The sequence below is a fragment of the Mus caroli genome, chromosome 8 (genome assembly GCF_900094665.2).
Source record: "Mus caroli chromosome 8, CAROLI_EIJ_v1.1, whole genome shotgun sequence".
Lineage (NCBI taxonomy): Eukaryota > Metazoa > Chordata > Mammalia > Rodentia > Muridae > Mus > Mus caroli.
In genome coordinates, this window is record NC_034577.1 from 77,749,189 (window position 1) to 77,765,963 (window position 16,775).

General features: G+C 39.6%; 1 pseudogene across 1 annotated transcript; it reads right to left on the reverse strand.

Moving 5' to 3' along the window:
• Nucleotides 1–1,681: 1,681 nt before the first annotated feature.
• On the reverse strand, nt 1,682–10,102 carry LOC110300873 (annotated as a pseudogene). The gene is made up of 2 exons (XR_002378641.1): nt 10,062–10,102; nt 1,682–2,748 (listed from the first exon to the last, which is right to left on the reverse strand). The product of XR_002378641.1 is annotated as a splicing factor 3A subunit 1-like (transcript).
• Nucleotides 10,103–16,775: the final 6,673 nt, after the last annotated feature.

A 16,775-nucleotide genomic window follows, 5' to 3' on the forward strand; every position in this document is an offset into this window, starting at 1 on the left:
ACACACGTGATATGACTCACTGATAAGTGGATATTAGCCCAGAAGCTTAGAATACCCAAGATACAATTTGCAAAACACATGAAACTCAAGAAGGAAGACCAAAGAGTGGATACTTCGCTCCTTCTTAGAATGAGGAACAAAATACCCATGGAAGGAGTTACAGACACAAAGTTCAGAGCTGAGACAGAAGGAAGGACCATCCAGAGATTGCCTCACCCAGGGATCCATCCAATAAACTACCACCAAACCCAGACATTATTGCATTTACCAGCAAGATTTTTCTGACAGAACCCTGACATAGCTATCTCTTTTGAGGCTATGCCAGTGCCTGGCAAATACAGAAGTGAATGCTCACAGTCATCTATTGGATGGAACACAGGACCCCCAATGGAGGAGCTAGATAAAGTAACCAAGGACCTAAAGGGATCTGCAACTCTATAGGAGGAACAACAATAGGAACTAACCAGTACCCCCTCCCCTCCCAGCTTGTATCTCTAGTTGCATATGTAGCAGAGGATGGCCTAGTCAGCCATCAGTGGTATTAAAGGCCCTTGGTCTTGTGAAGATTATATACCCCAGTACAGGGGAATGCCAGGGCCAGGAAGTAGGAGTGGTTGGGTTGGGGAGCAGGGTCGGGGGGAGGGTATAGGGGACTTTCGGGATAGCATTTGAAATGTAAATGAAGAAAATATCTAATAAAAATGCAAATAAAAATGTCTAGGCCATTCTCCTTCTGTTAATAAGCATTTGAAATTACCATTTTTCTCCCTAGGCATAGATTTTTGGTACATTCTGCAAGCAAATTTTGAATGTAAAATTTAAACTTTCAGTCGGTTCAAATTTTTTCTATATTTGTTTAAAACATTATCCTAGTTTGTTACCTGTTGCTGTGATAAATCACTGATCAAAGGGAACTTGGGGCAGAGAAGCTTTATTTCATTCCACACTTGTAGCTCACAGTCCGTCCTCAGGGGGAGCCAAGGCAGGAACTCCGGCAGGAACCTGAAGCCAGGAGCGGAGGCAGAGTCTATGGAGGGATGCTGCTGACTAGCTTAGTCCCCAGGACTCGCTCTGCTTTCTTTGTTTGTTTTAATTTTTTAAACAAATCTCTTAATTTCATTTCATTTTCTCTACTAACGCTGAATTAAATTGGATTAGAGCTTTAAATTAAAACTGCATGTACCTGTAGTGATGTTTTTTAAAAGATTTATTTTATGTTTAATGGCTTTAATTTAATTATAATTTTTTTAAACATAGTATATCACAGTACATGGTCCAGGCTGACCTCAAGCTGTACAGCTGAGATTAGCTTTGAACATTTAACTCTTCTGCATGCACCTCCCAAGTCCTGGGATTACAGGCATGCATGTCCTATGCCTGGATTCAACAGGTTTATTAGAAACCAAGACATGATACAAAATGATGAATAATAGTATCCATATTCTATCAGCCAAGCATCGTTTGGCATTATGAAACTGTCCTGTGAGACAATCCTGGGTTTTCAATTTTCAATGAGCTTCCTTGAAGGACCTCCAATCCAGAATCTAAATAAGAAATTCATTCTATGGAGTGGCTTAGAGGGAATCAAATGTCCAGGCTGTGCCTGAGGTCCCAGGGAAACTCCTGGAATTGGCGGTGGAAAGATGTACAATGGCAGGAGTCCAATTGCAGGTATCTCTTGCTACTTCTTCTGACTGCCTCTCTTCTTGAGGGTGAAGTGGATGACAGCACCACTGGCCATGGCCATGTTGTAGTAAGCCAGGGAGTTGGAATCCTTGATGAAGATGCCTTCATACTATAGTTTTTGTTTCCCTGCAGGCATGCCTGTGGCTTATGAATCTTCACTTTGATGGCAGAGACCTGGTCTGTGAATGGGAGAATGAAGACCAGACCCTGCCCACTCAGCTTCCATTCCATCTTATGCAGGAACTCTTCCTCAGGCATTAAGCTGTCCTTGGTCTTTAGTTTCTTGGCTCATCTTCCATAGGAGGTAGGGGGTGTACAGGAGACATTGGAGCTTGGTTTGGTACCAGAACCATAGGTGGGGGCAGGCACAAAGGCTGTTGGCACAATCATAGGTGGGGGGCCAGGATGGGAGGTGCTGCAGGAGGCATAGGCACCATGTTGATCCTGGGCATGAGGATGTTGGGTGGCATAGAGATGATCACTGAGCCTGGGGGCAGCCAGACCACAGATACCATAGGTGGGGGAGGCATGGCAGGTACTGTAGCTACAACAGTGGTAGGGACCAGAGGTGGCATTGCAGGTGGCCAGGGCACTGATGCAATGGGGGTTGCTGAGCTGGGGATATTGGTGGCTAACCATGAAGGTGGTGGCTGCTGAGGGATTTCATTGGGCTTGCTAGGGCCAGTCTTCTTGCTGGATCTGCTCCTGGAGGGTGATGTTGGTCAGGGCAGCCTGCTGGGTCAGGGCCATGCTGCCCGAAAGGCCATCCCAAGTCACATTTTCCTCTGGCTTCCAGATCTCCTGTTCACCAATCTTCTTACCAATGGCTGTCTCTTCTCTCCCAAACTGTCTTTAAACTGCTCTCAATATCCAGACTTGGTGTGTAACCCTCATCATCACTCTGTTATGGAGCAATCCTGCTGCTCCAGCCAGTGGGGGCCAAGAAGCCCAATGCAAATGTGTTCTTGCATTTTGCTGGCAAGAATCTTCTTCCCAGTGATGGGGGGGGGGGATACAAGATACTCATCAGGAGCAGGAGTTGGAGGAAGGGGCTTAGAAGCTCTGGGGGTGGAGGCACTTTCTGTTCTTCTTCATCATCTGAACCAGTCTGTAGTCCGACTAACCCAACAATGGGCTGCTGTAAACTGGAAGTTCAAGGATCTAGTAGTTGCTCGGTCCCACAAGGCTAGCTGTTTAAGCGGGTCTTCTGTAGAAGTAGGTTTCAATAGATGTGCCGGCAAGTAAGTGCAAGCAAGAAGAGCAGGTGATTGGAGGCCTGTCTCCAGGAATAGAGGCAACAGTGGGAGTTTGGAGAAATACTGCTGTGATTGGAGGAGGTCAGGCTTGAGGGCAGAACTATGGAAGTTAAGGAAGCAACCTAGAAAAGAGGCCATTGTGGAAAAGCCCTAGGGACTTGGGGGCCAAGGGCTCTGAAAGGGGAGATCCGGAGGAAGTGGTGCTGAACCGAAAAGGGGGCTAAAGGTGTAGTTAAATGGGACTCTACCGCAACGGGTCTAATGGCAGGAGAATTCTTCAAAAAGACAAGCCAAACAGGAAGAAAGAGAGGGGCAGGAGGAGCCCTCCAGATGAGGGGAGTTCAGCAGATGATGTAGAATGGCTTACCTGTTCCTGGTATTGCAGTCTCAGCTCTATGTCTGACTGCCTCTTAGAACTTCCCCCAGAGCACCTGCAGCTCCTAGGGTCCCTAGAAACTCTAAGCTGGGCACTCAGGCCTCTGCTATGGCCTTTAAAAGAAAAATAGAAATATGCGAAGGAACTTAATCACATGTGCTTGACCTGGTAACTGCAATCAACTGTTTATGGCATTCAATTGTAAAAGGCATTTCTTTTCTGTGTTTTCATAAAAACTGGAGTTAGTCATGGAGAAAATCATTAATTGTTAAAGGAAAAAAAAGACGAAAACACTTCAAAAGCAAAGCACTCAGCATTTAAAATTAAGAAAAGTAACCACATAAACTAAGTAACTAAGAAGAGGGAATTAATGGGATGAAAATTGAAATAGTGAAACAGAAAGTGAAAAAAGGTAATTGGAGAAATTGGCTCCTTTGAAAAAACACCGTAGCTTTCAAGCCTAATTAAGGCAATAAAGAACAAAAATAGGCAACATTTGCTATGAGCGAGAGGCTATATCCATTTGAAAAATTGCAAATAAGAATTGTGTGTAACTATGACATTCAGATTCAGAGCCTTAAGGAAATAGGGAATTTTTAGAAAAATAAAGTTACTAAATATAACTCAGGAGTTGGAACAGTTAGTTGAACAAAGACTGTAAGAGAATCTAAAATTTTACTTCATATTCTATCCTGGTAAGCTTAGTATGGCTGAAATGAGTTTATTTCCTAGAGGATAAATATCTTTTAAAAATTATTTATTCATTCTGTGTCTATGTGTCTGTGAGCATGTAATTGCATGTGTGTGAGGGTGTCTATGCCCGCACTAGCCAGAGGAGGTCTTCTATCACTATTCCTTGTAGGCAGTGTCTTTCCCTGAGCTAGTCAAAGCTAACAAGCCTCACTGAGTGTCTTGTCTCTGCCCTCTTTGGAAGCTACAAGTATGTATAAGACACCCCTCCTGTTACATGGCTGCTGGGATCCAAATCTTAATCTCTATCGGAGACATCTCTCTAGCCCCAAGAATAAAGTATCATAGTGCTTGTTAGACATTTCAAGCCATGGAAAAATGCAAACTTTCACATTCAATTTATAAAGTCAGTGCAATTTTAATCCCAATTCTTGATAATTTTGTATAAAATTTGCTTTAAAAATGTTACTAATGAATAAAGAAGCATTTTTAGACCTTTGACAATTTGTTCAGGATTTTATATCAAAGCAATGAAAGGAAAGACTGGTGTTGTCACCTATCAGTATTTATTGATTTATTTAATAATAATCAAATAGTCAAAGAAGAAAGTCATAGCAGTATATATAAAAATATTTGATACAATTTTTTTCTTGTTTGTTTTTATTTCTGCCATTTTCTCTTTGATAAAATTTAATAGCGGTTGAACTTATAAATAAAAAAAGCAATAAGAGAAAATAATTATGACTATAAGTAATGCTTCAAATGTATAAACAGTAGAAAGTGAATTTAAACAGCAAATAAACACATTTCAATTAATCAAATGATAAAGAATGAGCATTACAGCCAGGGCATAATATTGAGTGAGCATACAACTGGACTTGAGGCTTGTGATCCCTGTACTTGGGAGGCAGAGTTCAAGGCCATTTTTGACTATATAACATGTTTGAAACCAGAATGAAACTCTATCTTAAAATAAAATAAAACAAAACAAAATAAAATAAAATAGAAAGAAAGAGTCAACAATACAAAGCAAGAAATAAACCATGTAAACACTGAGGGAAAAGTTAACAATTGTATTGCTGAAAGTTATTTGTAAACCATGAAACAATTAAAAATTGTTATTAAAAAAAAACCAAAAGTTTGGAAAGGTATAGAAAAACAAATTAGACTGCTCTAGAAACAAGCCCATCAAAATATGCAGAAATTATTTATAAAAAGAAAATTATACAATGTTTAGACTAAAGTATACACTTAAAGCTACAGGAGCTATTTGATAACAAGTATAAAACTGTAGTGAAATTAGAACTATCTTTCATCCTTAAATGGGAACTCATTTTAAGTCAGCTCTTCTTAAATGAATATATGGATATTATGCAACTTCTAAATACAGATATTTTGTGAAACCTCAAAAAGAATCTCAGAATATATGTTAAAGAATAAGTCTCTAGGAATAACCTAGAAGACCATAAAGAATAATCATGATGGAGAATTTTTCTTCTAGGATTATGTTCATATGGGTAGACAAGATGGCTCACTAGGTTAAAGTCCTGATGCCGCCTGACCTGGTGGCCTGAGTTTTACCTCCATAATGTACATGGTGGAATCAGGGAATGGCTCTGGCAGATTGTCCTCTGATCTTCCCATGAGCATTCTGGAATGTGCATGAACACACATAGACACACACACACACACACACACACACACGCACAACTAAATATTATGCAATAAAATCACTGTAAGTCAGTGCCACACTTATAGACAACAGGAAAAAAAAAGAGACTTCAAAGTATATATTAGTGTTTGAAAACCTGACATAGGACAAAAATGGTTAGTTCTGTGGAGCCAAGGAGGATGGCCTGTTTATGAAGTGTGTTGGAATACTTGTACATCTGTATCAATTCTTATACTCTCAATTCTTATACTCTTTAAAAATAAGACTCTCACAGCTCTTCCAAGTTTCTAGTTATAATGGGATAGAGTCATGTTAGATTACACATTACTATGGTTTAAGTGTGTCCTCCAGTGCTTCATGTCCTGGAAGCCTAGTCTGTACTGGGTCATGCTGGGAGGTTGTGAGACTTTTAAGAGATGGGGTTTGGTGCAAGATAATTAAGTCATTGGAGGCACGATTTTTAAAGGTGGACGTTATAAAGAGTGAGCCTAACCCCTGGAGTTGCTCCAGCTTCCACTCTTGGTGTCTAATCTCTGTAGACAAGCACTTCTGTAATCATAACATATTCTAGGTTATGACACAACCAGAGAGGCTGTGGAATCTGTAGGACTGATGATCCCCTACAGAGCTAAGTAAACCTCTTTTCTTTATAAAGTATCTAGCCTTGGGATTTTTACAAGAGACAACGGACAGAAGCAGTGGCCCTCTACTGAAGGAAGCAAACCTAAGACCTTAAAGCCCGAGGCAGCAGAGAATGAGACTCTAGTGGGGAGCAGCCACTTACTTGCAGGAAGGGAAATAAGTAATACAAGAGCAGAGCATGTGGCCAAATCTATCTTCATTCTGGCCTAGGGAGCCAAAAAATTGAATCTGGACTACTCCACACACTAAAGAGGATCCGGGAGAGGATTCTGTGTGGCTATGATTGGCTTCCAAATCATGAGTACGCAGAAGACTCAAAGCAACACCAATGGAGACTGAGATCTGAACTTAGACTAAGGCTGACTCTAGAACCAGAAGTTGGATTTTTAAAACAGTCAAAGAAGAATCTGCAAGAACAAAGGAGAAAAAAAACATAATCTAGAATTGTTTCTATAATGCTCACAATAAAATTGTTACTATAATTTAAATAATTTTGGATAAAATCCAAAAATTACGTAATACGCAGAGAACTAAGATGATGACTTGTGGTGCTATAGGTCTGTGAGTCCTGCTCTGGAGTCTGAGTCCAGAGAACATTCAAGGCCAGCCTGGCCACCATCACTATAGGAAGATCTTTACTCAAAAAGAATCAACTAACCACCCCCAAACAATCACAAAAGAACCAAGAAAACACGTTAAAAGCTCAAGAATCTGTGACTATTCTATGATGATAATTTTGTCTTTAGTGAAATTCAGAGTCTCAGTGAATGAAAGTCTCAGATGGACAAGGAAATGAAAAAGTAGGAATTTTCTAGGATTGACAAAAATAAAATATTTAGAAATCACTGGTTAGATTTAAAATCTAAACAGATTTGGCAAAAGAGAGTTAAATGAAATTGAAGACAGAGTGCTAAGCTTGAGTGATAAAACTGGGGAATAAAAAGATTGGAAGAAAGCAAACTGTTTGACTTACATGGTTCACGTATTCACTTGTACTTATTTGGGGTGTGTGTGTGTGTGTGTGTGTGTGTGTGTGTGTGTAAGAGAGAGAGAGAGAGAGAGAGAGAGAGAGCGAGTCAGTCAGAGGACAACTTGTGTGTGGTAGTCAATTCTGTTTCCACCATGTGAGTTCCAGGTATGGAACGCAGGTCATCAGGCTTGGGAACAGTGCCTTTACCTGCTGAGCTGACCTGTATGTTTTATTTTTAAATGTTGTCCACATACTGCATTATGGTCAGTCTTTTTTGCCTACTCAGAACGCAGTCATGAGGCTTTTGTTCAGTAGCTTTATTGTCAGTGTCGTTTCTGGGTCAGTTTGATTGACTTTCCTCATTATGGGTTGTACGTGTCCTACTTTGCTCACTTCTTAATTTTTAAATATTTGCCAAGCTTTTTCAAATTTTCCTTCTTGGGTCCTTTACATTATTTTTATATTTTCACATATGCTTGAGCCGTATTTGAAGGTATAGTTCTGTTACCTGAAAACAATTGGATCCTGCCAGGTCTGATTTAAGGTTTGAAAAGAGTATCATCTGGTTTAGTGTAAAATTTCTCCTCTATGAGGCAAAAATCCTTAGGATTATGAGAATTTCCACTCCAGATAGTGAGAACAGAGACTTGACTCTCTGTAAGTCTTATTTACAGTTCTTTGAAAGATTCTATTGGTCTATTTGTCTGTCACTATACCAGTACCACGCCGTTTTTATCACAATTGCTCCGTAGTAAAGCTTTAGGTCCAGCATGGTGATTCCACCAGAGGTTCTTTTATCCTTGAGAAGAGTTTTTGCTATCCTAGGTTTTTTGTTATTCCAGATGAATTTGCAGATTGCACTTTCTAATTCGTTGAAGAATTGAGTTGGAATTTTGATGGGGATTGCATTGAATCTGTAGATTCCTTTTGGCAAGATAGCCATTTTTACAATGTTGATCCTGCCAATCCATGAGCATGGGAGATCTTTCCATCTTCTGAGATCTTCTATAATTTCTTTCTTCAGAGACTTGAAGTTTTTATTATACAGATCTTTCACTTCCTTAGTTAGAGTCACGCCAAGATATTTTATATTATTTGTGACTATTGAGAAGGGTGTTGTTTCCCTAATTTCTTTCTCAGCCTGTTTATTCTTTGTGTAGAGAAAGGCCATTGATTTGTTTGAGTTAATTTTATATCCAGCTACTTCACCGAAGCTGTTTATCAGGTTTAGGAGTTCTCTGGTGGAATTTTTAGGGTCACTTATATATACTATCATATCATCTGCAAAAAGTGATATTTTGACTTCATCTTTTCCAATTTGTATCCCTTTGATCTCCTTTTGTTGTCGAATTGCTCTGGCTAGGACTTCAAGTACAATGTTGAGTACTACTCAGCTATTAAAAAGAATGAATTTATGAAATTCCTAGCCAAATGGATGGACCTGGAGGGCATCATCTTGAGTGAGGTAACACAATCACAAAGGAACTCACACAATATGTATTCACTGATAAGTGGATATTAGCCCAAAACTTAGGATACCCAAGATATAAGATACAATTTGCTAAACGAATGAAACTCAAGAAGAATGAAGACCAAAATGTGGACAATATGCCCCTTCTTAGAATTGGGAACAAAACACCCATGGAAGGAGTTACAGAGACAAAGTTTCGAGCTGTGATGAAAGGATGGACCATCTAGAGACTGCCGTATCCAGGGATCCATCCCATAATCAGCTTCTAAACGCTGACACCATTGCATACACTAGCAAGATTTTGCTGAAAGGACCCAAATATAGCTGTCTCTTGTGAGACGATGCCGGGGCCTAGCAAACACAGGAGTGGATGCTCACAGTAGCTATTGGATGTATCACAGGGCTCCCAATGGAGAAGCTAGAGAAAGTACCCAAGGAGCTAAAGGGATCTGCAACCCTATAGTTGGAACAACATGATGAACTAACCAGTACCCCGGAGCTCTTGTCTCTAGCTGCATATGTATCGAAAGATGGCCTAGTTGGCCATCACTGGTAAGAGAGGCCCATTGGACTTGCAAACTTTATATGCCCCAATATAGGGGAATGCCAGGGCCAAAAGAATGGGAATGGGTGGGTAGGGAAGTGGGGGGCGCTATGGGGGACTTTTGGGATAGCATTGGAAATGTAATTGAGGAAAATATGTAATAAAAAATATTAAAAATAAAAAAAAAAGAAAGATTCTTACTCCCGTGTGATCAGCAGTACTGAGACTTTGGCAGCTCTCTGGACTCCTTTTGCTACACAGCTCTCTCCCCTTTAGCACCTTACCTGGTGAATCTAAGTCACCCCCTTCCATTCCAATTTCTGCAGTACAGAGAGAAAAATGTACCCTTCCCAGGTTGCCCCTGCATGTCTACTAAAAAAAATGTCTCTCCAGACCATCCAGGACAGCTGTAGGGCCCCTCCTGCTTGTAGCTTGCCTTCTACCAAGAGGCTGACACCTTGAGGCTCTTCCATGGTGTTTTCTCCAATTGTTAGTCATTTCAGGCAAGAAGGTAAACCTGTTCCCTGCCACTCCATCCATCACTAGCACATGCCCCTAGAGCTGAGCTCGGTCACCCAGATACTGTATGTGAGAGCCTCAGTTTCTTTCTTTTGGAAACTAATAGGCTTTTAAATAGATATTAAGCAGAGCTAAAACCTAGTGTTGAAAAGCAATGGACTTAGTAGCTAATATAATCTTGAAAAGCAAGAGTAATCTTTAAAAAAAATCCATAGTATCTGAATGAAAGACTTACAGTAAAACATAGTGATCGAAGTTTGTGATAAAGACGGTCATGTGACCATCAGAATGGGACAAAGCTCAGGACAGTTCACGTTTGTGTAGTCAGTTGAGTATCAAGACAGATGAGAGGAGATAATCTTTTCAAATGGTGGTAAAGCAGTTGTATATTCACATGTAAAAATATGAACTAACACCCTTGCCCACACTATACAAAATTAACTCCAGGTGAATCACAATGTAAGAACTTAAATTATAAAACTCGAGGAGAAAAACATAGATGGAAATCTTGTGAATAGGATACAAAAAGGCATAAGATGTAAATTAAAATAGAAAAACTTGGACTTTGTATAAGTTAAATGCTTTTGAAATAAAAAAAAAATCAGGCGTATAAACAGGCAACCTGTAGAGTAGGAGAAACGCTTTGGAAAGCCTGTATCAGATAACAGAATTGGACCTAGAAAACACTAAGAATTATACCTGAAAAATAAAATAATTGTTCAACAACAAAACCAGAATGTACTTTGTGAAACAAGGACCAGATTTGTAAAGAGATATTGTACAAATGAAGGTATGTAAAGATAACCAAAAAGGCCATGGAAGAATTCTCCACATCACTATTTACCACAGAAACAACTATTAAATCCCACATCTGATTTCACTGAGAAAAGTTGGCAATACCCAACACCACTGAGGATGCTCAAAGGACTCTATGTCTACCTCTTTATCAGCTAGAGGTACTTGCACATCCCGATTCATTGCCATCCTACTCACAATAGCTGGGAAACAGACCACACCTATATATAGATGAACAGATAATGAAAACATGGTCCATATACACAATGGCATTTTATTCACTTGTAAATAAAACTGACCTGGTGAAATTTGCATAAGAATGACTGGAACTACAAAAATTACCCCTATTGAGGTTATCTCCATCCCAGAAAGTCAGACTCTCACACCCCTTATACATGAATATATTTTATGAATTTTTGGGTTTGTTTGTTTAGGTTGGGATGATTGTGGAGACCTAGAAGTGAGAATGGGGTCGTGGGGGAGGCAAAGGTCCTAATGAGTATGAAGTTTTGAGGACACATGTGCTATGAGACTAGCGGGAGGGAATCCTGGGGTGGCATGCTTTAAACAGGAGTGCTGGCGAATACTGGGTACAGGAGGGATGGATAAAGAAGCCACATGAAATCCACTACTTTATACGCTAATAAAACATAATAAAGGACTTTGAACAGAGATGCTATGCATGGGTGGATAATTGCAGTTCCAGAAGCCAAGGTTATTATACAGAAATCCCTATGCCAGCAGTGGGGCACCTCCATAGAAGCTGTTGGCCGGGATTTGTTGCTCCAGCTCCAGAAGCCCCATACACTATAAAAGTTGAGGCCATTTATGTTGATAACCAACCAAAACTGGATAGTAAGACCCTGTTTTACCATATAACTTGGCTGCAGAATATGAACATGGCTAGCTTTCACAGTACGGAGTTACTTTTTGTGCTGGCAGCTGGAAGACAAAAATTAGCAGTGAATTTCCTTAGCTTTGAATTTTTGCATATTATGCCACCAACCTGCTTATTGATGTAATAGTAACAGAGATAACCAGATATTTTCTTATTAGACATAAGGCCTACTATGGGTGAGGGAGCTTATGTTTAATACTATGCGCCTGTTCAAAGGTCCATGGCCAAGGAGAACCTAGAGACTAGGGCCAATGTCAACATGTCTGTGAAATTTTCAAAGAATAAATTAATTTCAAAATAATACTATAGAAGAAATTATGATAGCGTCTTTTACCTTGTGATCCAGAAAATTCCATTCCTATGTATTTACCCAAGAGAAATAAAAATAGTTGCACAAAGATATACACACAAAAGCTGATAGGGAAGTGGTTTGTAATTGTCAAGCAGTACACTTGTGGGTCGTTTATTTGTTCCATGGAATTCTGGCTTTAACAAGAAACAAAGGATAAGAATGAATTCTACATTATGTTTGAATCTGAAGAATGTTGTAAGTGAAAAATTCAACCTGCACATGCATGCTGAGTGATCCACTTCTATGAAACTCTAGAAAAATCATGAAACCACAGCAGCAGAAGGCAAAGTGATGATCACCGAGATTAAGTGTTGGAGGTACAAGGGCAAGAAAAACACTTGTTTTGGAACCGTTTCAAATTGACTATGATTGCCTGATCTTACCCAGTAATCACAGGTTATCACACAGTGCACTTAAAAAGGATGGCTTATTGTATACAATTAATACCTTAATTTTAAAAGGGAAAAGTAAACTTCATATTACCAAAGTACTCTAGTTTGAAAAACCAAACACACTCAAGGAAATCTTGCAATTTAAGAGCCAGGAGGAAGTTCTTAGCTAAAATAAGAATATGATGTTATTACTCTAATTCCCACTATTTGTGATTTCAAGGCCTGCTGGAGCAACTTCATGACAACCTGTCTCGCGAAGTGAAAAGGGAGGCCTGAGGATATAGCTTAGGGGTAAAATGCTCACTGAACATTGACAGTGCCTTAGACTTAGCCTCTAGTATGGGGAGTTGGGGAAAGCATAGTGGAAGAAATGATAATTATTTTTATATGACTAAATGCAATTAAAATTACAAGACTATCAAGAAAAATATCATGTAGTATGAATGACAGAGATGTAAGTAATCCATATATTCAAAATACTTGTCCAAACTATCAGAAAATACCCCGAACTATTTAAAAACTAGCTAAGGAGGTCTAACAGAGGAGCAAATTCAGAAGGCTAAAGGCATATGAAGGGATGACTAAAGTCACTGGTAGCCAGAAGAATACAGGTTCAAAGGGCAATTTATACTTATTATATTAGAAAAAGCTCTAGCACTTTGTACTCCTAGGACTAAAAGGAACCCCCCCCCCCCTGATAGAATGATAGAAGTGTTCCATGTCATGGTCTTTGGCAGAAATAATCTAACATCTATGAAAAATAAAATCACATCATATGTATCATTTAACCTTACTTGGTCCCTACTGAGAATACCAGTGGAAATCAAAATAGACATACTGACACAATAAAATGTTTATTGCTGTGCTGTGTCTAACAGCACAAAACCAGATGACAGTGGGTGTCCATCAACAGGCAAATATCCAGTAAATTCTACTGCACACACGCAACATTCCACCGAGCCAGTCAGTAAAGTGAATGATTTAGAGCTACAGGGGGTGGTTTTGTCTGCCACTTAGTGTGGAGTAAGACATAAGGATGTAAAACAGTCTATTTGTTTTTACAAAACAAAGTAAAATCAAAGTACATGCACACATTGCTAATCTTATGGCAATATGAGCATGAAGACAAAACACAGAAAGCTGGGACCAGGTTTTTAACCCTTCTCTGAAGGCAGCCACATCATCAGCATTGATGACCATGTGAGTGTGGGTGGACTCAAACAACAAACGGTGGAGCCAAGCATTGAGTAAATTCTAATTGGAAAAGCTTGTCTCTGTTCACACAAGCATTGCATTGGGGCAGTTGGGGCCCAGCACACAGCTGTGGGTGTGCACCACGATGAACAACTTAAAATCAAGTGCTTATGAATCCATGTTCCCTCCAGGGAGTGCATGGAAGCCTTGGTTCTGAGCACACACAACGAACACCCTGCTGGCATTGTCACCGTTCTGCGGGAAGAACCTTGCTGGGGACATTTGGCTCAGATTCCAGACTTGTGTTATGTTAAGAATGTCCGTGGCTTTAAAGCATGTACAATGGTTCTGCTCTTTTAGATATCTAACAGTTTAATTATGGAAAAATGCTTTTAATATGTCTCTGCTGTCATTTCTCAGCCCATAGCACATTAGGCTGCTTATTTGAAAAACAAAACTACTATGTAGTTGCTTCCTCTATTAAAAAAAAAAAAAAGGATTCTGGCTTGAGGTTAATACAGAATTTTCAGCAGTTTCTGAAATGGCCTAAACATATTTCTGCTGTGTTGTACTGTGTATTTATATGAAGGGGTGGCCTTCAGCCATTTCCCAAAACAATGATCAACCCCTGAAACCTTGAAGCTGCTTAGCATCCGATAGCTTTGAAGATTCAGGTGTGATTTAATGCTTTTTCATAAAAATAAACAAGTATGTCTGCCTTATTAGCAGATATATTTGTTTCTGTTTCTAATAAAGGCTAAAATGACATATATGTATGTCAAATAATTGTTTTAAACTATCTTTCTTTGGAATATTATCAGTAAATATGTGTGCCTGTGTGTCTGGGATCTGGGAAAAGGTACATGAGAAGAGCGTAAGACACTTACGATGAGGTTACTCTATTTATAAACTACCTCATGTCTCAATATTAATATTAAAAAAAATCACTTCTTGGATATGCAAACTGTGAGGACCTGGGAGACTTCCCAGGCAAGTGGTCTCATTGAGCTGGCTAACGGTTCCATTTGGATATTATGGAGTCTCCCTACTAAAGTGTTCTCATGATTGTTGCACAGGGAGATGCGTGGTGGGGGAAATAGATCAGATTACCACAAATCCAGATTTCTCCTCAGAAATGGATGCTACTTTTTCTTTTTCTTAAATTGAGGACTAAGAAGAAGGCAAGGACATGCTGGTGAATAGCAAGACACTCAATTTAACATACTTTTATGCATAAAATGTACTACACCGTATAATACGATGGAGCATAAACTATTCTATACGATGCCACGCGTAATAATATAATACATAGTCTTGCTAGTGTTGTATACAGGTGTAGACTATATGCATTCATAACTGTGTTATAAAGCAAATATGATTTAAATGACTTTTTGTTGTTTAGTTTTTGTGTTCTTATTTGAGGAGGTTTGTTGTTTTCTGATAGGATTACACTAAATAGGATCACAATAAATTACAGGTGGTCTTCTCATTGTGATCCTCCTGCCCCAAGTTCCCAGTGCTCAGGTTCCAGGCCCAGAATTCCAGGCCCAGTGTTTTGAATGACTTTTACTCTTTATAAATGAGCAATTTATCAAATATAATAACTGAATGATAGAAATTAGATTACACCAACCACAGCATCTTGTCTGGGATTATAGAAGGATGGAGAAAAATGTGGGGGAGAATCTCTTCAGAGATCCTGGAGAGGGGGAAGACAAATATGTCTACTTCTTTAACATAATCAGGTTGATGATACCAAAAATAACTTCAATCTCTTTTGTCTCAGGAGTCTCATTCTTCAAGTCTGATGTTTCTGAGCAGATGTACGTAAAGAGCTGTCCACTTGAGCATCGCTCGGGGGAGATGCTTAAGCACACATACGAGGGCTGAGTTAATCAGCACATGCTGGAGACACATGAGGGCATCTAAGATTTATTCCCACATTTTAAAAAGTTCAAAGTTTATTGTGGTCATTGATAATATGACAGATACTTCTTTTAGGGGCATAGAGCAGGTAAGTGGCTCTGCTTCTGTACAGAATGGGATGAGGGGGCTCCCTGGATGGTTTGTGTATGGCCCACAGCTTGTGCAAGCTGGGGCAGAATACCCGGCTGGTGGCTCATCCAACCTGATGTCTTTACTTCCCAACCAGAAGGCTCTTCTTCCAGGCTTTCTTGGGCTTCTTCACAGAAGTCTGGGAGTGGCCAAACTAGTTGTGATTTGTGCATGGACCTAGCTGGACATTATGTCTGTCTACTGACGATCTGTAAGCCTGCTCTAACTCAGAGATAGAGAAGGTGTACTGCCCAGGGAGTGGCAAGGATAACAGGGAGAGAGCTCACAGCTTAGGGGTTGTGTTGTAACCATCTTTGCATTTCAGTCTGAACTGTATCACAGGCTTCAACTTATGTAAATACTCATGCTTTTTATATTTAAAATCCAGGAAAAAACTTTGTAATGAAATGATGTTTTTATAGGACCTAGCTCTTTGGGTGGGGATACCTTTTATTATAGCGTTTTTCAATGTTCAATTATTGTTGTTATTTATTTATTCTTTTTACACAATGGACCCAAATTACTTTTATAATCAGGAAAAGTTTTTTAAAACCACGATTTTATATTGAAAACAAATTAGTTTTTCTTTTTTAAAAATGGTATTTTCACCAAACTCACAGTGCCCACAACACACATTTAAATGGCTATTTTCCCCTCTGTAGGAAATCTCACAAAGAGACTCTACATTTAAGTTTCCAGATTTGCAGATAGAGTGGGAGGGATGGCTTCTGTGGAAGACTGAATTTGAGTGGTGAATTTAAATAAGATGCCATTGTTCAGGCTCCTGAAGCCCAGTCCCACCCAGGTGGGAGACAGGAGGCTCCAGGCAGAGCAGATAGAGTCTGGCAATGTGCGCATGTAAATGTTGTTGCATTACAAACAAACAAAAGAGGAAAAGGATACAGACCAAAACCTTCAGAGAGGAAGGTCTGGGGGAGTAAGTGGCCGCTGCCACCGGGGAGGATGATTGCAGGCGCTTGAGTTCTCTGCCTGATGCTTGCTATTTTCAGCAACATCATTCTTGTGGCTGTCAGTTATCGGAACATCAAAAAATAAATGTGTGCATCGGAAGATTTTCCATTGCTTTCAACCATCTTCTCAAACATACCCAGAAGTCATCTGCTACAATTACACTGACACAAGCGTCCCCATGGAAACAGAGCCTGGTGTCATAAACATGGCATTATGACTTCTCAGCAGGAAGATGCAGATGGAATTTTGGCACTCAATGTGTAAGGTTTATTCAAAAACACAAATGTCTTA